Source organism: Sapajus apella, unplaced genomic scaffold (genome assembly GCF_009761245.1).
Source record: "Sapajus apella isolate SASKATOON/1434 unplaced genomic scaffold, GSC_monkey_1.0 scaffold1, whole genome shotgun sequence".
Classification (NCBI taxonomy): domain Eukaryota; kingdom Metazoa; phylum Chordata; class Mammalia; order Primates; family Cebidae; genus Sapajus; species Sapajus apella.
Genome location: NW_022436941.1, coordinates 77,998,279 through 78,025,683, shown reverse-complemented (window position 1 = coordinate 78,025,683; position 27,405 = coordinate 77,998,279). Strand labels below are relative to the sequence as shown.

Here is a 27,405-nt window from a genome sequence, read left to right as displayed (position 1 = left end):
GAGAGACTGTTATGATTTCAGTTCTTTTGCATTTGCTGAGGAGTATTTTACTTCCAATTATGTGATTAATTTTAGAGTCAGTGCTGTATGGCGATAAAAGAATGTATATTCTGTTGTTTTTAGGGGAGAATTCTGTAGATGTGTTTCAGGTTTGCTTGATCCAGAGCTGAGTTCAGGTTCTGAATATCTTTGTTAATTTTCTACCTCAATGATCTGTCTAATATTGTCAGTGATGTATTAAAGTCTTCCATTATTATTGTGTAGGAGTCTGTCTCTTTGTAGGTCTCTCACAACTTGTTTTACGAATCTGGATGCTCCTGTGTTGGATGCATATATATTTAGGATAGTTATCTATTCTTGTTGAATTGAACCCTTTACTACTGTATTTAAAAAAAAAATACGGAACCTTTCAGCAACTTGCACGTAATCCTTGTGTGGGGGCCATGCTAATATTATCTGTATTGTTCCAATTTTAGCATATGTGCTGCCACAGCAAGCACTCCTTCTTTTCTTTTTTGGGTGAAAGAGACCCGGAGTTCTCGGTTTGGGGAATTTTACTCAGAGGCAAATGTACTTTCTCCCACCATTCCAGCATCTTTAAGAAAAAAATGAGCAGAAAGCAGGGGTGAGAGGCCCACAGTGCCACATGTTCCAAAAGGCTTAGTCTGCAGAGATAGAGCCTTTGGTTGATGAACTGGGGAGAAAAGGTGAACAGAGCACAGAGGAGCAATCCTGATAGGTTGAGAATTACAGATGCCATGTAAAACTGCTTCTTACAGCATCAAAGAATCAGCCTGCAGTAGCTGAAAGATCAAAAGCCAACTGAGAGGAAGTACTTTAAAAAAAAATTACCAGAAAATGGTAACTGATATGGCAACTAAACCCAGTGATGTTCATTAAACTGTAAGCTGGATGTTGAAGTTTTCACCACCATTGTAATAGAAAAAGAGTGAGACTAAAAAACCCACTCAACTTGGGTATCTTTGTGGTTTTACTTAAATTTGAGTAAAATATATATATTTATTTGATTCTCTAGTTTGTTTAGTTGTGATATATGTGTATACACACACATACACACACACAACACAAAACAAAGGAAAGAGAACAGTGCTCTAAAAATTCAAAACAAACCTCCAAAAATTTTTTACTGCAGAATCCAAAAGAAAAACTCAAAAGACTACTTGGTATCCTCAACAGAGAACCAAGACATTGGCCTCTGTGAAAAGAAAACAGGATGAAATAAAGAGGATTCCAGCCAGGTTAAACAAGACAATGGACAATGGGTAAAATGAAAATGGAGAGGGATTATTTTTTAAAAGGAAGACTACATAGAAACTAAAAACAAAATACAAGAATTAATTGATACTGAAGACCGTGGGTTTAAGCATTATTTACAGTTCTATAAGCCTTCACAACGAGAAAGGATAAGTGTGTCAGAGAAGAAGAAAAAATTGAAAAAGAGAGACTAGAGAGCTAACATACAGCTCATCAATATTCCCAGAGAGTCCAGAGAAATAAAACAGAAACAATAACCAAATACACATCTGAAAAAAATCTTTCCTAACCTCAGGAAAAGGGGTGACATGGCTCCAGGAAAAAAATGAATCAGTGAAAGACCTAAACTTTAACACATCTGACACTTTTAAACTACTGAATAAACAGGAAAAAAAAATCCTGCAGGATTCCAGGAAGAAATAAAACCTTTTACTTAAAAAAAAATTTTAAATATGCTAGCTTCAAATAAGATATAGATTCTAAGGAAACGCCGTAGCCCGTAAGACATTATATATTACAATGTGTATGTATAAATATATATACATATGTGTATACACACACACACACACACACACACACACACAAAGTTATAACTGTAAGAAGAAACTGATAGAAATACAGTGCTAATGTCAAACAAAACTCTCTTAAAGAGAAAAAGTAGCTGCGAAATTAAAAGGACCATAAAGTATATATATAAGTAAATACAATTAATGAAGTTGGTCTAACAGTTACATTTAAATGTTTGGATTTTTCAAGGAAAATACTTTTGTAAAAAAGTTGATCAAAAATTGTTCATATATTAGATAGATGCAGTTGTAAGCTATAAAACATAGAAATTATATAGAACATAAGTATGCATAAATATGTGAAACACATACAAATAACCCAGTGGAATTAATATCAGAAGATAATCTTTAAAAATAAAAACACAAAAGCAAATCTTAAAACATTTCTAAATGACAAAGGCTGAAGAATAAATCCAAATTGCAATTACAAACTACTTTAAAATTAAGAACAATTGAAAATCTATATAAAATCTAATAATTTGTGGTAAAATATGGACTCAAAAGAAAAAAAACCCACAACATTCAGGGATCTCATCATTTAAAAAATTGAACAAAATAAAATAACAAAATATTCAACTCAATAAACTGCAGAAGTTCAGTAAAGGCCAACAAAATAACTTGAAGAAAAGTCACAGGAATGAATCAATAAAAATCAAAACAGAATGACATATTCATTTAACAGCCTAGAAAAAGATCAGAACCCAAAAGAAAGTTGGAAAAATGAGTTAATAAAGGTAAAAGCAGAAAAACGGCAATTAGGTAAATAGAACTCTGCAAGAGTAAGAAAAGAAAGTTTAGATTTCATTAAAAATGACAAAGTAGATTTGACTAAATATAGAAACAAGATTAAAAATATACAAATGAATAACATACGCAATCCTATTCCAATTAATGTGATAAACTAATTAGTTGCAATAATGTAAGAATATGAAATGATGAAACTGATCCAGAAAAAAATCGAAATCAGAATATAGTAGAACAAATATATAGCAGAAACAAAAGAAAAAGCTTTCAGGAAAATCAATCTAAACACAAAACACAAAACAAAAATGGCATAAGAAGTAATTTTTTTTAGAATTACACTATATTCCACAACACAGATAAACAATGGAAGCCTACTATATTCATTTTACATATTAGATTGTTGCAAAAGTATTTGTGGTTCCTGCCATTAAAAGTAATGTAATAGCTAATAGCTATTTCAAACTTAATACCATACCTGACAATGATTATTTTTTAAAAGATCCACCTATCTCACTTTTTGAAAATACAAACATAACTAATTAAATATATTAATAAAATTCAGGAGTATATTAAAAGAAAGAAATTCACAACAAAATAAGAGTTATAAGTATATCCAGAATCTACAAAGAACTAAAACAGATTTACAAGAAAAAAAACAAGCCCATTCAAAAGTGGGCGAAGGATATGAAGAGATACTTTACAAAGGAAGACATATATGAGGCCAACAAACATATGAAAAAATGCTCATCATCACCAGTCATTAGAGAAATGCAAATCAAAACCACATTGGGATACCATCTCATGCCAGTTAGAATGGTGATCATTAAAAAATCTAGAGACAACAGATGCTGGAGAGGATGTGGAGAAATAGGAACATTTTACACTGTTGGTGGGAGTGTAAATTAGTTCAACCATTGTGCAGCACAGTGTGGTGATTCCTCCAGGATCTAGAAATAGAAATTCCATTTGATCCAGCAATCCCATTAGTGGGTATATTATATATCCAAAGGATTATAAATTGTTCTAAGGACACATGCACATGTATGTTCATTGCAGCACTGATTACAACAGCAAAGACTTGGAACCAAACCAAATGCCCATCGATGATAGACTGGACAGAGAAAACGTGGCACATATACACCATGGAATACTATGCAGCCATCAAAAAAAAAAAAAAAAAAAAAAAAGACGATGAGTTTGTGTCCTTTGTAGGGACATGGATGAACCTGGAAAGCATCATTCTCAGCAAAATGACACAAGAACAGAAAATCAAACACCACATGTTCTCACTCATAGGCAGGTGTTGAACAATGAGAACACATGGACACAGGGAGGGGAGCATCACACACTGGGGTCTGTGGGGGGAACTAAGGGAGGGACAGCGGGGTGTAGGGAGTTGGGGAGGGATAACATGGGGAGAAATGCCAGATACAGGTGATGGGGAAGAAGGCAGCAAACCACATTGCCATGTATGTACCTATGCAACAATCTTGCATGTTCTTCACATGTACCCCAAAACCTAAAACACAATAAAATATATATTTTAAAAAATCAAAGGAAAAAGATGCAATGAGAGTTATGCCATTCTAGGTCATAAAGTGTATTAGAAACCTGTAACAATGACCTTACGACACTAGCTCTAGACAAGAAAGACAAGTGATTAAAAAAGGTTTAATGCCAAAGACATCTAAATATGTCTAGTATAAAATTTTAGTATAAGTAAATGTGACATTTCAACTCACTGGAGAATACAGACTAATGAAGAAAAGCTATTAAGAAAATTGACTTGTATATGCCAGCAAGTTCTCAGGTCACAAGAGGAAAGGCAAAACTCCAGGGATTAGCGTCCAAATTCAGCCAAACAAACCATCTGAAAGTGAAATGGCCCATGGAACATGCCAATGGGACTGTGAAAGTGCCCCAGCTCTGTCAGCATTTACTAGTAAGCCCTTTTCTTTCTTTCTCATCCTTTATTTATCACTGTCCCTAAATCACACTAGATTAGCCAAGGAAATATTAGGTTGGTGTAAAAGTAACTGCATTTTTTTTTCCATTAAAAGTAATGGTGAATAATCACAATGTTCCCGCAAAGTATGCCCCTCAAAATTCACCAAAATAGTAAAGCAAGGAGGGAGAAAGCAAGGAGGGTGAAAGCCATGCTTTCACCATGTTGGTTCACGACCAGCCTGGCCAACATGGTGAAACTCCGTCTCTACTAAAAATACAAAAATTAGCTGGGTGTGGTGGCAGGTGCCTGTAATCCCAGCTACTTAAGATGCTGAGGCAGGAGTATTGCTTGAACCCAGAAGGCAGAGGTTGTGGTGAGCCAAGATAGCGCCATTGCACTCCAGCCTGGGTGACAAAAGCTCCATCTCAAAAAAAAAAAAAAAAGTCATGTTGTTCACAGGCCATTACTTATTTCCATGACAATTTAAAAATAGAGATGTTTCTATTCTATTTATATAGAAGAGCAGGAATATATAGTTTCATAAAATGCCATTGAGAAAAAAGAGAATACAAATTCTGTCTTAACATATGGGAAATACTTTCATATCCTAAAGCCTAGTAATTTTCAAATTCTATCATGTTTGACTTTCCAGCTAACCTTCTCTTTTTCACTGTGTTCTATAGTACAACCTCTTACAAAACTGAATTTAAATTCATTTCATTTTGAAAATGTTCCAACATCCCTTGTTGAATTCTGAGGTACCAAATAGCCAGGATTGGAGGTTTCTAAACCAGTCTGACTCACCCCCTTCTGGGAGTCTGTTTCTAATGTTGCTGTAACATTTAAGGATTGTCCAACTTTAAAAACCAATAATAACAAATCTTTGGTAATTGGTGGCAAAACTAATGCTATTATAAGATTATCAGCCCATCAGTAAAAAGAAGAGCCAGAAATCCCACAAAGGCTTATGTTTCTAAATGTTGCCACATAAGGCAAAATTTGATCAAAGTGCTCTCCAAAGAATGTTATACTCTAACACAGCATGGTTTATAATTATAGTATTATGGGAAAAGCCAAAGAAGAAAATTGCATCTGTGGTTTTCACAACCAGTTTTTTTCTGGGTTCCAAGATAATTCAGATGGCAAGACAAATGCCCCAAGATTGAGCTGAGGGATTGGAATTTGAAAATCCTCCCTGGCTCCCAATCGTTTTTCTGGATAACAAACGTGCCTCCCTCCACCACCATTTCCCCCAGATATCCTACTCTTCCTCTCAGTGATTTAGTGATAAACTCTTCTCTGAAAAATATAAATTGGCAGATTACAACCAAGTAGAATAGGTATTTATGTTGTCTCTGTGTTTTGTCTCCATATATCTTATAAACATATTGAGCTCTAAAAGTACATGGCTTTCTGCCTAGATACTGTTTAGTTTATTCAGAATGCTTGGTGGGAAACTGTTAATATTACTTAAATATTGCTATGGGTGAACCTGTCAAGAAAAAGTCACTAGTACTCAAATCAATAAATGTCATTTATGGCCATAGCGTCTGCCTCTGAGAGACATCTGGGGACAGGAAGAAACATGAGGGAGGAGGGGGAGGAGAGAAGCTGCAACAGGAAGCTGAATTTAAATTCAGATTACAATGAATTCTGTTTCCTACAACTTCAACACTGAAAAGCAGCCACATTTATAGAAAAAGAGAAGTATAATGTCACTGTTCACAATATGTCTAACCATAAGCAACTGGACAAACTAAAATTATGGAAACCAGTGGATCCTGAAACTTTGACATCCAAAACTCAATTTAGAAAAAAAAAATATTTGAAATACATCATCACATTAGTAGATTAGTTACAGAGCTGGATGCTTAGACTTTTTCTCTTCTTCTAGGAATTTGGAAACTAAATAGTTTTCAATCAATTTCCTCTCTGATAAGAACATCCACTCCCTTGGGTTATAACATTTCTTAACAGAAAACACTGAAAGCATACTGTTAAAAAAAAAAAAAAAAAGAAAAAAATACTCATTTTTTCTCTCTTCAAAGGATCTAGAGATGAAAACATTAGGAATGGGGGCCACATGCTGAATGGCACAACATCAGTGCCATATTAGCAGCAGGTGAAAATGGGAGATGGTAAATTTTAGTTCCTTATAGCAATGCTAATTTGCTTGTATATGATATAATCATTTGGACAACTACCCAAATTATTGAGCATAAAACCTAGACACTACGTGAGGCATGTAGACTAGTTAAAATTACAATAAAATGATTTTAATACAGAAATCATTGGTGGTTTTTAAAATTTAAATCCATAATCTATAAGCAACATAATTTGAGTGCACTTGTTCTTCTTGACTTCACTTTGGAGTTTTGATGGAAAAGATTTGATTTGTGAGTGTGAGTGCCTTTTTTCCTCTTTGAGAAGTAGGAAAGAATAGCACCTTACCACTAGTGCTTCCCACGGCTGCCATACTGAGGTGGCATCATGGAGACCCCTTTCCTTCTTCAAATTCTCTTCTTTTTCTTTAAATGCAAAGTCCTCAGTCTTGGCCCTCTCTTTGACCTTATAGTTATGAAATCAATGAAAACAATGATCCCACTTTACCAGCATTTAAAAAACCACATCTAGAGTATTATGTTCTACAGTGAGCATCTCATTTTGAGAAGAACAATAAAAATCAAGAATGTTTGCTTTATCATGGCCAGGATAGTAGAGGGTTTGGGAACAATAATATATGAATAATAGCTAATAGAACTAATGGTGTCTCACTTGGAAAGGAAAGGTTTAAAAAACGAACAAGGGGGAGAAGAACTGAAGTTTATTCTGCAAAGTTCCAGCGGACATGTAGCAGAAAATGGTTACATGCTCAAAAAAAACCACACCATCTTTCCAGGATAACTATTTTCCAGCCACCCTAGCAGAAAATTGGGGCTGTGTGATTGACTTCTGGCCAACAGAATAAGGTTCTGACAGATCCAGCCATTATAACCTCCCATGTGCGTCTCAACATGCTCCTGAGAAATGGATTAGTAATAGTCAGCAAATCCAACCCTTGCTCTTGCTCTACCTCTGACATACTTCTTCCTGAATCTTCCTTTATGGAGTCTTTCGGCAGTTTTTATTTTTTATTACTCTCTGAGCCTTTGCTCACTTCTTTAAACATCTTTTTATCCCTCTTGTATGAGTATGATCCCTCTCCAGCCAAACAAGAAATGTTGCAAGTAGTGGATAATTATGTCATGTGCTCTCCTGTGTTCCCACCAGCATGCCTCATAACATTCCCCATATTTAGGAAATAAGAAGTTTCCACTTAGGCAATTCCTGTTAACTAAGCTGAGTCCAACTCATTAAAATAAGCATTTGTTATTTCTATAAGTGATTACTGACACATTTCTATCTCCAGGTATATGTATCTTGTGTTCCACAGCCAAAACACCACTTAGAAAGTGAGGCTACATTTGCTGAGTTAGTTTCAGATTCATAGAAATATCTGCTTGTCTTCTGGAGTGGATAGAAACATGGTTGAGACCTAATACCAGTGGATCAAGGGTAAAAATAAAAATTTCATGACTTAGTTTACCTTTCTGGGTAAACCCTGTTATTCTTTAAAATAACCTCTAATGTTTAACCCAACCAAGGTCTTAATGGTTAAACAGCATTAATTGGTCAGTTTCTTCAAAAAAAGGAAACATTTCTCCCTCAGCCAGTTCATTTAATACATAAACCTCAGAGATATCTAAATATTCACATATTTTCAAATGAATACCTTTCTTCCAACCTCAGCCTCCTAAGTCTGAAAAAGAAATCATCATTTTTCATCCTTCTCACTTCTTTTTTCTTAGTTGTTTTATTCCTTCTTTAACAGTTGTGAACTAAACCAAACCATTTGCAAAATTTGTATTCAATCTAATTTATCATGGTGGTCATAAACATATTTGTGGTGATAATGAATACTCACATATAACCTTGCTACCAGGTTTAAATGAGTTAATTGCAGAATATGTTTTTCCATTCAAATGTGACTTGTTTTGTAAAATGGCATTCATACATTTACCTTCTGTTAACCTAAAGTCCCAATTCCCTGTCTTTTGATTTACTCAGATTACCACCTTGCAGAACATATTCTGCCAGCACATAGAGAAATATCGCAAATGCACAATTATGTCACCCTTACAGAATGAAGCACTTTCAACTTATCTTAACCATAGCTTAGGCACAGAGTTATTTACATGTCAAGCTTTAGATACCATTTCCGGGTACAGACTATAAGCTTCAATAGGTTCATAAACAGTTTCACTGAGGATGTAGTATACATTATATTTTCATTTAAAATGTTCTTACGTCAATTCACAATACCCTAATTTCACCAATAAAAACCTGTTTCTGCCATTTGTCGGGATAATTAACAAAATATCTGGTGTTTATTGGAGCTAACAATAAAGTAAGAGTTTAAGTAGCTGCCACCAACTATGGAATTACCGATAATGCCATCTGTCCACTCTATTAGTAATATGATAATATCCCAATCAGAAATACACTCTGCCACTGAAGTGTAGCTTATATTAACACGTGCACTTTATTTTATTTTTTTTTTTTTGACGGAGTCTCGCTCTGACACCAGGCTGGAGTACACTGGCACAATCTCAGCTCACTGCAACCTTCTCAATTCTTTCAAAATCTTTGCTCTTACTTATTCAGGTGTTGTTAACTCACATTTTTCACAAAATATGGATATATCATGAATTTCTTAATTAGCAAAAGAAAATGTGTATTACTAAGCTTATGGAAACAGGCCCTAAATCTTAGCTAGCAATTCCAGGCTCTTCTCAAGCTAACTCACTCCCCACTAGTCACAACAACTATCATGTTTCAGGCAACCTCGCCTCCACCAGCACCAGGACCCCACTACACCACTGCCTGAGCATGCAAAGGAATGCCATTGCTCCATTCCCGCCAGTGCTCCACCACAGCAAACATGCATGCACTTCACTGGGCTGCTGTGGCTGCTGACATGCACAAGCAAGCATGGATTCTGCTGCCATCACTCCAATGAAGTGCCCTGGCCAGCACATCCTATTCAAATGTTGTGGCCAGAAGACCAGGAACTTCTTGACCTCTCTAGCACAGCAGGCTGCTAACCTTGAGGGGCCAGAGAACAAAGCCAGGGGCCCGGTACTGCCTTCCAAAGTTATAGCATGCAGCCAAAAGTGCTGAGCTGAGCCTTGGCCCCCTAAAATCTTCCAGAAATGAAGCCAGTGGACTGAATTAACCTTATACCACAATCAAACACCCAAGGTCATCAAACAAGATAAAAGCAAAAAGTCCCATCCAAAGGACAGCAACTTCAAAGACAGAAGAAACATCAGCTCACACAGATGAAAAAGAACCAGCAGAAGAACTCTGGCGATTCAAAACGCCGGAGTGTTTTCTTACCTCCAAATGCCTGCACTAGTTCCCCAGCAAGTATTCTTAGCCAGGCTAACATGGCTGAAATGACAGACATAGAATTCAGAATATGGATAGGAACAAAGATCGTATATATTCAGGGGAAAGTTGAAACCCAATCCAAGAAATCTAAGACACAGAACAATACAGAGGCTGAAAGATGAACTGGCCATTTTAAGAAAGGAAGAAACTCATGTGATAGAGGAAAAAAAAAAACTTCCCTTCAGGAATTTCATAATATGACCACAAGTATTAACAGAAGAATAAACCAAGCTGGGGAAAGGATCTGAGTTCAAATACCAGTTCTCTGAATTAACTCAGTCAGACAAAAATGAAGAAAAAGAATAATAAAAAAGAAAGAACAAAACCTCCAGGAAATATGGGACTATATAAAAAGATCAAATCTACAACTCAATGATATCCCTGGAAGACAGGGCTCTTCCAGGGATAAAGCAAACAACTTGAAAAATATATTGGAGAATATTGTCCATGAAAATTTCCCCACCCTCATGGAGAGGCCAACATTCAAATTCAAGAAATGCAGGGAACCCCTGTGAGATACCATTCAACACAATCATTCCCTAGACACATAGTCATAACATTCTCCAAGGTTGAAATGGATGAAAAAAATGTTGCAGGTAGCCAGAAAGAAGGGGCAAGTCACCTTCAAAGGAAACTCCATCAGGCTAACAGCAGACCTTTCAGCAGAAATCCTACAGGCCAGAAGAGGTCTATATTCAGCATTCTTAACGAAAAGAAATTCCAACCAGGAATTTCATATCTGGCTAAACTAAGTTTCAAAGCAAATGAGAAGTAAGATCTTTTACAGAGAAGCAAATGCTAAGAGAATTCATCACCACCAGACCTGGCTTTCAAGCAGTCCTTAAGGTAGTACCAAATATGGAAAGAAAAGACAATTACCAGCCACTATGAAAACACACTTAAGTACATAGATCACTGATACTATAAAACAATCAAGTCTGCATAATCAATAGCTAACAACTTGATGACAGAATCAAATCCACACATATCAATGTTAAACTTGAATGTAAATGGGCTAAATGTCCTAATTAAGAGATACAGAATGGCAAGGTGAATAAAGAAACAAAACCTAACTGTATTCTGTCTTCAAGAGACCCATCTCACATGCAGTGACGCTCATCAGCTCAAAGTAAAGGAACAAAGAAAATTCTACCAGGCAAGGCATGTGTTGCTATTATAATTTCAGACAAAATAGACTATACACCAACAATGATCAAAAAGACAAATAAGGGCATTATATAATGGTAAAGGGTTCAATTCAATACACAAACCTAACTATCCTAAATATATATGCGCCCAACACAGGAGCACCCAGATTTATAAAACAAGTTCTTAGAGACCTACAAAGAGATTTAGATAACCTCATAATAATAATGGGAAACTTCAATACCCCATTCACAGTATCAAGCAGATCGCTGAGGCAGAAAACTAACAAAGATATATTTGGGACCTGAACTTGACACTTGGCCTAATGGGCCTAACAGACGTCTACAGAACTCTCCAACTAAAAACAACAGGATACACATTATTCTCACCTGCACATGGTGCATACTCTAGAATCAACCACACAATGTGCCATAAAACAATTCTCAGCAGATTCAAAAAGACAGAAATCATACCAACCACACTCTCAGGTCACAGCTTAATAAAAATAGAAATCAGTTTTATTAGTTCATTTTCACACAGCTATGAAGAAATACCTGAGACTGAGTAATTTATAAAGGAAGGAAGTTTCATTGACTCACAGTTCTGCACTGCTGGGGAGGCCTCAGGAAACTTACAATTGTGGCAGAAAATAAAGGAAAAGCAGGCACCTTCTTCACAGGGTGGCAGGATGGAGTGAGTGCAAGCAGGGGTAATGCCAGATTCTTGTAAAACCATGAGATCTCATGAGAACTCACTATCACAAGAACCACATGAGGGAAACAACCTCCATGATTCAATTACCTTCATCTGGCACATGGGATTATGAGGATTACAACTCAAGGTGAGATTTGGGTGGGAACACAGAGCCAAACCATATCATGAGTACTAAGGAAATCACTCAAAACCATACAATTGCATGGAAATTAAACAACCTGCTCCTGAATGACTTTTGGGTAAACATTGAAATTAAGGCAGAAATCAAGAAATTCTTTGAAACTAATGAGAACAAAATTACAACATACCAGAATCTCCATCTTATCAATGTTAAAGCAGTGTTAAGAGGAATGTTTATAGTGCTAAATGCTCACATCAAAAAGTTAGGAAGATTTTCGTTTAACAATGTAACATCACACTTAGAGGAAACGGAAAAAGAGCAAACCAACCCAAAAGCTAGCAGAGGACAGGAAATAACCAAAATCAGAACAGAATTAAATGAAATTTAAATGTAAATATATACATACATATATATATGAAAGATCAATGCATCCAGTTGTTTTTTGAAAGAAAAAATAACATTGATAGACTACTAGCTACACTAACAAAGAAAAAAAAAAGAGAGATGATCTAAATTTTTTAAAAATTAGAAATGGTAAAGGGGACATTACCAGTGAGCCAACAGAAATACAAAAACCCTCAGAGACTATAACAAACACCTCAATGCACACAAACTAGAAAATCTAAAATTTTTTAGGGTAAATTTCTGGAAACATACAACCTCTCAAGGTTGAACTAGAAAGAAATTCAAATCCTGAACAGACCAATAACAAGCTCTGAAACTGAATCAGTAATAAAACACCTACTAACCAGAAAAAGCCCAGGACCAGAAAGATTCACAGTCATATTCTACCAGATATATAAGGAGCTGGCTGGTACAATTCCATCTGAAACTATTCAAAAAAACTGAAGAGGAGGGACTCCTCCCTAACTCATTCTATGGGGCCAGTATCATTCTGACACCAAAACTTGGAAGAAACAGAAGGAAAGATAACATCAGGCCAATATCCTTGATAAACATAGGTGCAAAAATCACCAACAAAATACTAGCAAACTATGTCCTGGATCCATCAGGACATCACAAAGCTAATTTAGCATGATCAAGTAGACTTTATCCCTGGGATACAAAGTTGGTTCAACATACACAAATCAACAAATGTGATTTATCACATAAACAGAACTAAAAACAGAAACTACATGATCACCTGATAGATGAAGAAAAGACTTTCAATAAAATTAAGAAACACTTCATTTTAAAAACCCTCAACAAACTAGGCATTAAAGGAACAAATTTCAAAATAATAAGAACCATCTGTAACAAATCCACAGCCAATATCATATTGAATGGGTAAAAGCTAGAAGCATTCTAGAAGAAAGAAAGTCAAACTTTCTGTATGCAGACATTGTGATTATTTATTATTTATTTTGAGACAGAGTCTCACTCTGTCACCCAGGCTGGAGTGCAGCGGTGCAATCTTGGCTCACTGCAACCTCCACCTCCTGAGTTCAAGAGATTCTCCTGTCTCAGCCTCCCAAGTAGCTGAGATTACAGGCACATGCAGCCATGACTGACTAATTTTTTGTATTTTCATAGAGACAGGGTTTCACCATGTTGTCCAGGCTGGTCTTGAACTCCTGAACTAAGGCAATCCACTCACCTTGGCCTCCCAAAGTGCTGGCATTTACAGGCATTAGCCACTGCGCCCAGCTGACACTATGATTTTTTACCTAGAAAACCCCCATAGTTTCTGCTCAAAACCTCCTAAATATGATAAACAACTTCAGCAAAGTTTCAGGATACAAAATCAATATGCAAAAATCAGTAGCATTTCTATGCACCAATAACATCCAACCTGAGAACCAAATCAAAAACACAATCCTACAACAGCCACAAAATAAATAAAATATTTAGAAATACTACTAACCAGGGAGGTGAAAAATCTCTACAATGAGAATTACAAAACAATGCTCAAAGAAATCAGAAATAACACAAACTAATGGAAAAACGTTCCACAGTCATGCATAGGAAGAATCAATACTGTTAAAATAGTCATACTGCTCAAAACAATTTACAGATTCAATGCTATTCCTGTCAAATTACCAATGACATTTTTCAAAAAATTTCAAAAGCCCATTTTAAAGTTCGTATGCAACAAAAAAGAGCTTGAATAGCTAAGGCAATTCTCAGCAAACGAATAAAGCTAGAGGCAGCCTATTATCTGACTTTATACTACAAATCTACAGTAACCAAAACAGCATGATACAGGTACAAAAGCAGACACATAGATACCAGCAGAATAGACTAGAGAGCCCAGAAATAATACCACACATGTAAAATCATCTGATCTTCAACAAAGGCAATGAAGACAAACAATGAGGAAAGGATTCCCTATTCAATAAACGGTGCTAAGATAACTGACTAGCCATATGCAGAAGATTGGTGCTAGATCTCTTTTTGATATCATATACGATAATTAACTGAAGATGAATTAAAGTTTAAATGTAAAACCTAAAACTATAAAAACGCTGGAATATAACCAACAAAATACCATTCTAGACTTTGGTCTGGCAAAGATTTTATGAGAGAGATGCCAAAAACAATTGCAACAAAAATTTAAAAATTGATAATGGAATCTAATTAAGCTAATGAGCTTCTGCAAAAAAAACTATTAATATACTAAACAGACAACGTGCAGAATGGGAGAAAATATTTGCAAACTATGCATCTGACAAATGTCTAATACCCAGCATCTATAAGGAACTTAAACAAATTAACAAGCAAAAAACAGCCCCATCACAAAGGGACAAAGGAAATAAAGAGACATTTTTCAGAAGAAGACATACACACAGTCAACAAACATGTAAAAATATTCAACATCACTAATTATTAGAGCAATGCAAATCAAAACCACAATGAGATACTCATACCAGTCAGAATGGCTATGATTTAAAACTCAAAAAATAACAGATGCTGGCAAGGTTGCAGACAAAAGGAAACACTTACACACTGCTGGTGGGAAGGTATATTAGTTCAGCCACTGTGGAAGCCAGTTTGGCAATTTCTTCAAAAACCTTAAGTTAGAACTACAATTCAACCCAGCAACCCCATTATTGGGTTTATATTCAAAGGAATCTAAATCATTCTACCATAAAGACACATGCATGCGTATGTTCATCACAGCACGATTCACAAATAGCAAAGACATGGAATCAACCTAAATTTCCATCAATGGCAGACTGCGTGAAGAAAATGTGGTACACATACACCATGGAATACTATGCAGCCATAAAAAAATGAGATTATGTCCTTTGGAGAAACATGGTTGAAGCTGGAGGCCATTATCCTAAGCAAACGTATGTAGGAACAGAAAACAAAATACTGCATGTTCTCACAAGCGGAAGCTAAACATTGAGTATATATGGACACAAACACACACACACACAAAATCCTAACATATTTCAAACTTTTTCAGCTCTTTTTACACCTTTACTTTTGTTTCCTGTCCCCTCACCTTCAGCCAATAATACTGTCTCTGACTTTGAAGGAAGATAGAATTCCTAGGAGAGGAACTCTCTCACCTTCCTCATACCAAGCATGCAAGTAAGGGCACTATGAGACTCTGTCTCAAAACAAAAACAAAAATAGAGAGGCTAACTGTGTAGGCTATGAAGTTAGCTTTCTGAACTCAAGTTCTGAATCTGTCGCTTACTAACTACGTGTCCAGGGAAAAATTACTTAGCTTCCTTAAGTCTTTATAAAATGGAGGTGATAATACCTACGCCTCATATGGTTACTTTGAACCTCATATGGTTTCATAGAATTTGTGAGATAATCCTATGAAACAAAAGGAAACAAAGTATAGTCAACTATAGCTCTCAGAAAAAATGATTTCTAAACAGGTGTTATTCAGACTAGAAAACTCAAAGACATAATAACCCAAAACCTGGAAGCTCCTGCGCACAATGATATAGAAGTGGAAAAAACTAAAAGGACATGGTGAGGCCCCCCACGATATGAGTTACAGCATTTCAAAAAGAATACGTGAGGCCAACAAACATATGAAAAAATGCTCATCATCACTGGTCATCAGAGAAATGCAAATCAAAACTACACTGAGATACCATCTCACGCCGGTTAGAATGGCGATCATTAAAAAATCTGGAGACAACAGATGCTGGAGAGGATGTGGAGAAATAGGAACACTTTTGCACTGTTGGTGGGAGTGTAAATTAGTGCAACCATTGTGGAAGACAGTGTGGCGATTCCTCAAGGACCTAGAAATAGAAATTCCATTTGACCCAGCAATCCCATTACTGGGTATATATCCAAAGGATTACAAATCGTTCTACTATAAGGACACGTGTACACGAATGTTCATTGCAGCACTGTTTACAATAGCAAAGACCTGGAACCAACCCAAATGCCCATCGACGATAGACTGGATAGGGAAAATGTGGCACATATACACCATGGAATATTATGCAGCCATCAGAAACGATGAGTTTGGGTCCTTTGTAGGGACATGGATGAACCTGGAAACCATCATTCTCAGCAAACTGACAGAAGAGCAGAAGATCAAACACCGCATGTTCTCACTCATAGGCGGGTGTTGAACAATGAGAACACACGGACACAGGGAGGGGAGCACTACACACTGGGGTCAGTTGGGGGGAAATAGGGGAGGGAGGGTGGGGGGTGGGAAGCTGGGGAGAGATAGCAAGGGGAGAAATGCCAGATGTAGGTGATGGGGAGGAAGGCAGCAAATCACACTGCCACGTGTGTTCCTATGCAACAATTTTGCATGTTCTTCACATGTACCCCAAAATGTAAAATGCAATAAAATAAATAAATGGGAAAAAAAAAAAAGAATTGCATTGCACTGGGGAAGTCATGGAACTAGAAAATGGATATTACATTCTAACCCTGAAAAACAAACCAAAAGTCCCAATTGCTTTATTCCTGCTAAAATTCATTACATTGCCTCTATTATCCCTTAAGCTGATCCCTGAACCACGTAATCCAAATGAGAACTAAAGGACAGGAAAACTTCACAGAACTGAATGACCGGTCAAATAGGTTCTTTTGGGACAGAAGAAAAGCAATTATAGGGGGAAAATAACCTCAAACAACCTCCCACTTATTTATAATCAGTTCACATATATTGCTTCTTAAAGATCTAAGATTCATAACTGATTGTATATATACCTACAGGTAAAATAATGTGAATTAATGGTCCCCTGAAAGTCTGCATGAAGAATTTCAAAATCTTTGTAGATGTCTCCAATAATTTTGTCCTTAATGGAAAGCAAAGACAGTGGCCTTCCTTTGATAACAATCTATAAGATGTAAGAAATGGATGGGTAATAAAAAAAAAAAAAAAAGAAAGAAAGAAAGAAAAAAAGAATTGATCTAAGAAAAACTACCTAGAACTTTCCCTGGCTCTCTTCTCATTTTTTTATTTTTTTATTTTGAGATAATTGTAGATTCACATGCAGTTATAAAAAATAATACAAAATCAGTTTTTTAGCTGGTTTTCCCCAATGGTAACAACATCACAACCAAGATATTGACATTTATATGGTCAAGATGTAAAACAGTTCCATTACTGGGGGAGGGGAAAAAATAAAATAAAACAGCTCCATTATTAGAAGAATCTCCCATGTTGCCCCTCTAATAGCCACACCCAGTTTCCTCCTATTCCTTCCGTTCTTAATCCCTAGCAACTACTAATCTACACTAATCTGTTTTCCATTTCATAATTTTGTCATTTCAACAATGTTATATAATTTGAATCATATGGTATACAACCCTCATGGATTGGCCTTTTTCATTCAGCATAATTCTCTCAAGATTCATCTAGATCATTGTGTGTATCAATAGTTTGTTTCTTTTATTGCTGAGTAGTATTCCATGGTATAGATGTACCACGGTTTGTTTAATCATTCACCCACGCAAGGACATCTGTGTTGCTTCCAATTTTAGGAGATTATGAATAAGACTGCTATAAACACTTATATACAGGTTTTTCTGTAAGCACAGAAGTCTTTATTTCTCTGGGATAAATGCCCAGGAATGCTTTTACTGAGTATAATACTTACATGCTTAGTTTTTTAAGAAGCTGCCAAACTGTTTTCCAGAGTGGCTGTACAATTTTACATTCCCTTTATCCATGTATGAATGGCCCAGTTTCTCTATATCCCTGAAAGCATCTGCTGTTGTCATTATTTTTTATTTAACCATTATGATAGCTATCTCTGACTCTCCTTTAAAGGTAAAAGTAAAGATACATAACACTAGACACTTGAATTCAGCAGTTTAAATTTTGCCCTATGTTTTTCCTAAAATCTGATCAGCTAAATTCAGATAATTGCACTATTAGGCCATAAGAAAATTTAAAGAATTAAGTAAGGATAAATAACCAGTCAAGTGATCAAATTTTACCTACAACATTCCATCATGTACATAATGTTTCTTATGACTTTGTATCTCATTTAGAACTACTATTTGTTACTGTGATTTTCTTAAGCAAATCGTTTTGCCCACTCAGAGCTGTTTGCTCACTGACACAGGTTTAACTGGTTAAAGAACTCACAGGTTCTCACCATTAACGGCTATTATGTTTTTTTTTTAACTATTAGTTATACCTCACTTTTGCTTCTATCTTTACCACTGCAGGCTTCGGTCATTTTTAAAGTCATTCAAGTTTAGGCTGCATTGACATTAAATCAAATCATATAGGACAAACAACTATATATTTTCACTGAGGTGGACACAGTAAAAAGTTCCCAGGATTTCACTCCTACTTTTAGACAGGTCTTTTTCAGAAACTTCCTATCTCTCTAAGAAGTCTGAGAGTTATTACAATTTCTTTATTCCCTGCTTACATATCCTACACCATAGAAAACCATTTAATAGAATCTACTATAGCAGAGACAAAACTTTACCTCTGCCCTCTTAGAGTCCCAGGTAGACCTGATCATGAAATTGACATAAAATAGATTAATAGGAGAAAAGCACGTAAGTTTTACATGACACAGAAGCCCTCATAAGGAAATAAAGACCCAAACAAGTGGCCAAACCTAAATGCTCTTATAATAGGTTGAACAAAAAAAGGCAATTGTGGAAAAGTAACTAAATTATATGGCAAAACTAAAGGAACATCAGTAAGAATTATTTTAACAAGATCTGTGTGTACAAAATTCTCCTATGACTCCTTGTTAAAGAGTGTTTCTTTTCTCTTGGTAGAAGGAGAGCAACTTTCACATGTGAGTGTTTATCTCCCGTTTTAAGTGGGGAAAATGAAACGATGAGAATGCCCTTTTTGCATCTGCTCTTATTCAAGTGCCTTTAGCTCAAAATAATCCTTATACCAAAATGGCATGTTCTGGGGTGCATATTCTGCCATCCTTCACTACTAAATAACAGAACATATGCTTACCTCTATACTAGCTATTTCATTTCTGGTATATGCCAAACAAAAATGTATATGGGTGAGTCAAAAAAAAAATACAAAAATCTTTATACCAGCATCATTTGTAATAGTTCCAAATGGAAAACAATCTAAATTTTCATCAATGGAAGATTGCATACCTAAATGCATAGAGCAAATATATAGTGGAATATTATACAGCAACAAAAATGAACAAACCACTGTTATAGGCAACAATATAGATGGATATCACAAACATTTACCTGGAAGTTACATGGATATATTCACTATATGAAAATTTATTATACTGAACAAGTGGTTTTTATATTTTTCTACATTTCTATTAAACCTAATAGCTTATACAAATATAATTTTTTAAAATGTGAGTAAACAAATCAAAATAATAATTATGATCACAACAATGATGATGATAGTATCTTTCCTCTGACCTCAGACAGTCTCTTTTTCACAAAAGCTTAACCCTGCTTATCAGGCATTAGAATTCAGAGTTCCAGTTTTAGCAAACTGTTCATATAGCTGGGTATCTAGCTCTAGTAACTGGGAGACTAAGGCAATTTGACCCCCTTCCATACAATGACTAAAGGGACACAATGGGATGTGGTTGGCAGCACCTAGATAAGTAAATAATAATGTTCTGGGGAAAGGAGACTTTTCTGCGATTTTATGAAGTCTTGGTCACTCTTTCTGAAAACACACCATTCTTCTGGCTCTCCAAGGGAAAAGACAGGATCCCAGTTATTATCCCCCAAATGGCAATATTAGCTAACCAATTTTTGAACTTCATACAAATGGAATCAAATCATTCAGTATGTACTCTTTTGAAATTGATTTAGTCAACATTGTGTTTGTAATATTCATCTATATTGTTGCCTACAACAGTAAAACCATTTTGTTTTCATTGATGTATAATACTCCACTATATATTTGCTATATGGCAGTTTAGGTATGCATTCTTCTATTGATGGAAACTTGGATTGTTCTCTATTTGGAACTATTACAAATAATGATGGTATAAGAATTTTTTTGGCTCACACATATACATTTCTGTTTGGCATATACCAGAAATGAAATAGCTAGTACATAGGTAAGCATATGTTCTGCTATTTAGTAGTGAAGAATGGCAGAACATGCACTCCAGAATATGCCATTTTGGTATAAGGATTATTTTGAGCTAAAGTCACTAGCTTAACAGCAGAGGCAAAAAGGGCATTCTAATATTTTCCCTTTTTACCCTGAAAACAGGAGATAAAAACTGACATGTGAAAATTGCTCTCTTTCTAACAAGAGAAAAGAAACATTCTTTTATGAGGAGTCACAACCAAGAGAATTCTGAATACGCAGACCTTGTTAAAATAATTCTTACTGATCTTCCTTTAGTCTTCCCACATAATTTAGATACTTTTCCACAGTTGTCTTTCCTTATTCAAACTAGTGCAAAAACATTTAGGTTTGGCCACTTGTTTGGGTCTTCATTTCCTTATGAGGGCTCCTGTGTTATGTAAATCTTATGCGCTTTTATCCAGCTGATAGGGTTGGCTGTGTCCCCAACCAAATCTCATCTTGAACTGTAGTTCCCATAATCCTCATGTGTCATGGGAGGGACCCAGTAGGAGGTAACTGAATCATGGGGGCGGTTACCTCCATGCTGTTCTCATGAAAGTGAGTGAGTTCTCATGAGAACCGATGTTTTTATAAAGAGCACTTACCCTGCTTGGCTCAGCACTTCTCCCTGCTGCCACCATGTGAAGAGGACATGTTTCCTTCCCTTTCCACCATGATTGTAGGTTTCCTGAATCCTCCCTAGATCTTCAGAAATGTGAGTCAATTAAACCTCTCTCCTTTGTAAATTATCCAGTCTCAGGTATGTCCTTATTAACAGCATGAGAATGGACTAATACACCTATTAATCCATCTTAGGTCAATTTCATTATCAGGTCCACCTGGGATTCTAAGAGAGCAGAGGTAAAGTTTTGCCTCTGCTACAGTAGATTCTATTAAACAGTTTTCTGTGGGATAGGATATGTAAGTAGGGGATAAATAAATTGTAATAACTCTCAGGCTCCTTACGGAGATAGGAAGCTTCTGGAAAAGACATAAGAGTAGGAGAAAAAGCCTGGAAGCCTTTTACTGTGCCCACTCTCAGTGAAAATACATAGTTGTTTGTCCTATATTATTTGATTTAATGTCAATGCAATCTAAACTTGAACAACTTTAAAAATGACCAAAGCCTGCTGTTGTAAAGATAGAAGCAGAACTGAGGTATAACTGGTGGTAAAAATAATATAATAGCTGTTAATGGTGAGAAGCAACCTGTGAGTTCTTTCCAGTTAAGCCTGTGTCAGTGAACAAACAGCTCTATGTGGGCAAAACCATTTGTTTAAAGGAATCACAGTAACAAACAGTAGTTCTAAATGAGAAACAGAGTCACTCTGGAAGGTACACAGTGACCACACTCTTAGTGATTCTCCTAGCAGGTAGATATAATTACAGTATAGAGGAAAATGTAAGTGTTTTGTGAAAGGAACATTTTTATGTGATACCTTAATGCTAGAACTTCTTTGAAAAAGGAGTTAATGACTCAACTATGATGACAGTCCATTGTCATTCTGTAAATATCTATTAAGTAGTCTACTACAAGGTGTTGTGTTAGATGTGATGATACAATGGTAAACAAGAGAGATACAAAGCCTGTTGCAAATGAGCCTACCATTTAGCAAGGAAGACAAATAAGCCCAAACAATTAAGTGTGCAAATGGGAGCACATGGGGAAAATACCAGAATAAGCCTATAGCAGGAATTAGGGAAACATGTTCCATGGCTTTCTGCCAACAGCAGAGAATTGTCTTGGCATCCATGATAAGTGGGAGTGAGCACAGGGAAAGACAAAGCCCCAGGACAGCACACCAACCATTCCAGGAATGACCCGCGTCATCAGCCCTCACAGGTGGAAGAACTACTGCCCAGACGAGCTGAGAACGAGGCCACACCAACAGAGGGACCCTGCCAATCAACTCTTGTGAGGCTGGCATTCTCACAGCTTCTTCTTGAATCATATTAATACTCAGAGTTTGTGCCATTTTTAAGTAAGAAAAGAAAAAGATTTGGGACTACAGCAGCATATATGATGTTCACTAATATTTTCCTTGAATAAAAGTTTGTTCTGGAACATGTGAGTCCTTGCTAGCCAGAACAGTTGCAGCAATTTACTAAACTCACAAATGGAGAGATGAGCCCATAAGCTACATGGCCATAGGGAGATCAACAGCTCCATCCAGTACACATGGATCAGGAGTGAAATGTCCCCTTTAGTATATTTGATATGAAATTCCTCACCTACATTACTGCTATATTGTATACACCATTAATAGCAAAGGTGAATAAATAAATTCATAAATAATAAATAATTAGTAAAGGTGAATAAATGGCCTGTTTTCTTTACTCAGCAAATATTTATTGCATGTCACCATGTACCAAGCACCAGGCTAGGTTCTGGAAAGAACTGGGAAAGTATAAAAGCAAAGATACTGATCACAGGCAGCATAACAAGGAAGAAAAACACATGCACTTTAAAGCTCAATCACCTGAGGTTTAATCTCAGCTCAACTTCTCACTAAGTCAGTTGGCCTTGGGTCTGTTACATAACTCCCCTGAGCCACATTTTCCTGTCCCATAATGTGACAGTAAAACACTACCATGAAGTGTTCTGCAGGATTAAATGAGGAAATACATGCAAAGCACCCAAGAAAAGTTCTGCACCAGAATTTACTGGTTCAGAATAAGCTGGCCTCCAGGCTCTAGCCTACCCTCCTTCTCTTCTTGCCAAATTATTCCTTCACTGAGATTTGCTAACTTATGTATGGACACATGATTTGTCATCCATCCACATCCCCTGCCCCTCGGCCACCCATTCTGTGAAATGCAAACTTCTCTCTGAAGGGTAGACCTGTGTCTGGGTTTAGGACTATCATGGCAGGAAATTCCAGAGTCCAGATACCCAGATCATGGCTTACATGGGAGGGCTAGGGGATATGATTACTTAGACTCACAGAATCCTTGCCCTGTGGGGAAGATGAAGGCAAGAGGAGGGTTTAATTAGGGTCCTCTAAAATGCCGGGCTGGGCAGGGAATATACTTACTCAAGTCTAAGGGCAGTATTATTTAGAAGTAAATTCTATGGGAGTATAAGAAAGGAATAGTCTTTCTACCAGACCATTTCACTGATTGTGTTTCTGTAACAATCATCTTTCCTAAACTACCCTGCTTCAATAGCTATTTGATAGGAATGCTACTCATGTTCCTGCCTTTTCTTGCTTAGAAACTCACGCTGAATCTCTAACAAGTCCAAGGTCTTGAGGTACTTGCTTACTGTTCTGTGCATCTCACTCTAGCTGATGGATAAAAGAAATGTTATCTAAACTGCGTTCACTGTGCTTGCTGTTAGAATGTGGATTTAAATAAATATTTCAGCTACTATTAAGCATACTTTGTATAAGGACAATTTTAGGGGTGGGAAATTTAAGCCTAAGTCAAAAAAACTGAACTTTTTAAAAATTTAAATTTAAATTTTAGATTCAGGGAGTATATATGCATGTTTGTTATACGGATATACTGCATGACACTGAGGTTTGGGCTTCTATTGATCCTGTTGTTCAGATAGTAAACACAGCACTCAAAAAGAAGTTGTTCAGCCCTTGCTCCCCTCCCTCTCTCCTTTTGGACTCCCCAGAGTCTGTTGTTTCCATCTTTATGTCTGTGTGTGTCCAGGATAGCTCCCACTTACAAGTAAGAACATGTGATATACTTGGTTTTCTGTTTTTTGCATGAATTCACTTAGGATAATGGTTTCCAGGTGCATCCATGCTGCTAAAAAGAACATGATTTTATTATTTCATAGCTGCATATTATTCCATAGTGTACGTGTATCACAGGAAAATGGAAGTTATAAAATCACAAGAAAAAAATCTACAGTGTCCAAATGCTAATAAAGATTATTAGCTATCTTTATAGCCACAATCACATAATTGACAAAAACATATTCATTCAAATTTATTACAACAAAATTATTAATCACTCAATTCAGTAGCCATATGTAGCTATGGCTATGAGTTATTTATTACTCAGTGGTTGTATATAGATATGGCTATGAGTCATTTAAAGAAAAGAGCCTTCACTCTGTCAAGGAGATATGATTCATCAAAAAGTCAGAAACAGAAGACTCAAAATTCCTAACAGAAAATTCAAAGGGCAGAATACGCTGAGCTCAGGAATTATAATTCATGCTCTGTGCCAGGATAATCCAGGTACAGAATCCTGACGTTCAAGGGGCATATCCAAAGCTTGGTGCAAACATCCCAGGCCAAGGTTGGCTCTTAGGCAGATGAAAGAAGCTCAGTGAGCTGGCTGATAAAAAGGAAAGGATGGGCTTCCCCTACATCTCTTCATTATGCTGATATATTCTCCTCATTCAGGGATAACTAGATCCACTTATCTCTTCTCCTACAAAGATCCACTCATCTCTTCTCCTACTTCAGGTATGACTTGCTACCCTCACTGATTCACTCCAGGACTCATCTTTAAAATACAGATGCAAATAAGCAGAAGTATCCCCAAGGCTAACAGCTTAAAATACACGAAAGATGAATAAGTGCACCTGGGGCTCCAAGGACTAATGCCATAAAACTGTCATCATTTCCCACCAAACGTTATTTCACCCACTCACTTAATGTACATCTGTGGCCCGTTCACACTGCATATGGCTGTGGACAGAAAATGCCTCAGTTCAAAACTGACACGGTGGGTCTGGAAGAGGCTTCTGCTGCAGCGTTCTCTCTCTGGTTTTAGCTCCGAACCTTGTCACCCTAACATAAGGATGATGAATAAGCCTACGTGGAGGCTCAGAAGGTTCCAAATATGGTTCCTACTCTGTGTCTGACTGACTAATGTGTGGCCTGAGCAAAGTATTATTTAAAAATCTAAAACACCAAAAGCAACTACTCTATTTCTGCTACCTTTAAACCTGTCAATCACACCTCAAACTTCTACCAGTTTCCTCAATTCACCATATGCATTACGCGTAAGCTGCATCCATCCGCACTTATTGTTACAACTTTCCATTTGATTGCAAATAATTTCAATTCATCATAACTCACAAATCTCACCCATTTCTACAAGCAAACTTCAGGGTTTTTTTTTTTTTTTCAACACGAGGTTGAAAGAGAAGAGGAAAAGAGAGGAGGAGGAGGAGGATAGAAAATAGAGAAAAAATACGGAAATACACAACACGTCAATATCAAGTCCAGATATTATTTCTACATGGCTTTTGCACACAAGAGCATTATGCTTCTCAGGGTTATCCTTTCTGTCCTAGCCACAGTGCCCAATCACTAAGTCACTCTCACAATATCAATCAACACACAGCTTTGCTGCCATAACTAGATGTAGCCATTCCTTCCCACTTGATCTTAGCCAAAAGGCCGAGAAGCGATAGTAGTCATTCCTTCCCAATGTGAATGTCTATGTGTTTTTCTTTCTCAATCATAATAGGATGTCAATGTCTCTCAAAATTTCTGTTATGTGAACGTCTTCCTAATTTTATATTTTTGAAGACTTAATTATGTAAACATGTCCTGTATACATCATGAAATGACAAATTCAGATAGCTCACATTCAATCCTAATTGATTAATAGTGCCCTATTGATAACTCCTTCTGATTTGATAACAACTCACCCCTGCCTGACTCCCAATGGACCCACCTAATAATTATCATCTTCCAATCTGAGAAGCTAATAACATTAACTTCTTCATCTTGTCAAGTTAGGGGGTAAGGGAATAGAATAAGTATTGGTAAATCACATTACAGACATCAAGCAAAGTTCATCGCAGTAACCCCAGTAGCCACAGGGTAACATCTCTAAGCATCAGGATTTCTGAGTCATCTCCTGCTCTGACTTCATGCCTAGTCCTTCTGCCAGGATTACACAAGATATGTCCTCTAATTCTCCACTTGTAGAGTCTTTATGGGTTCTTTATCCCATTGTGGGTAGTATTTCCTATTTAGGAGACACAAGCCCAGCACACTCAAGCCACTGCTCCCTACATTTCCCACCTGTTTCCATAACAGCAGTTTTGCCTTCACCTGCTTTATTTTGTGTATTTCATATGATTTTTAATGAATTCCATTTACAACCTAATAATAGTCTGAAAACAACTGAACAGAGTGACCTTCTAGTCCCAGTCTCCTACATATAGCAAGATACAACAAAGGCCTGTTCTAGGAGTATGAGCAGAACAGACAGCCACCTCTATGCAATATGATTTGAAAAATAAAAGATGCCTACCCCAAATCATCTCCTTCCCATGCTCCTTGCAATTTCCAGCTTCTTCACACTGTCAGAGATAAAGGAAGCCAGACACTAGTTAAAGTGGGGAGGACAGATTTGAACCACTAATATACTATTGCAATAGGGAAAGGGGTGCAGTGTGAACTGAACTCAACCTTGATTTGTACAGAGGAGACGGGGTGGGTATTTTAGAAGGGAAATGAGAGAGTAGGAAGGGGTGGGAGCTGGGAGCCGGCTTAGAGAAGTCAGAGAAGTGAAAAATTACAAAGGGCTGGTCAACATAAATGTTGATTAGGCAATTATGGAAGTTAGGATTCTGTCTGTCCAGACACCAAAAGACAGAGGCCCAGCTCTCCTGATGGTTACCCTTTAGAAGAATGGCTCTCAGGTCCTTGAGAAAGACACCCTTGAGCTTACAGGAAGTGCATATATTTAACAAAGGTTACCGGGCAAGGATTCACAATTGTAATCCCTTTTTAGTAATGCACTAAGAAAGGGTGGCTGGGTCTAACTGCAGGGTATTGGCTAACAAACAGTAAATTCTCCTGGCAGCCTTGAGCTTCCTCAGGCAGGAATCCTAAGAGGGGTAGGGCAGTCCTAGTGACATGGCCTCGAGCTGTTAAAAATTATTCTAGTATTTGCGTAAGTCATTTAATGTGGGGCACAA

The 27,405-nt window shown here is 36.7% G+C and overlaps 1 protein-coding gene and 1 non-coding gene across 3 annotated transcripts in view; both read right to left on the bottom strand.

Moving 5' to 3' along the window:
- Nucleotides 1-27,405, bottom strand: part of PDE4D (phosphodiesterase 4D) — a 1,549,195-nt gene that overhangs the window by 1,340,853 nt on the left and 180,937 nt on the right. The gene's annotated exons all lie outside the window — the stretch shown is intronic.
- LOC116554226 lies at nucleotides 394-500 on the bottom strand. Its single transcript, XR_004270115.1, has one exon. It is a non-coding gene; the product is annotated as a U6 spliceosomal RNA (small nuclear RNA).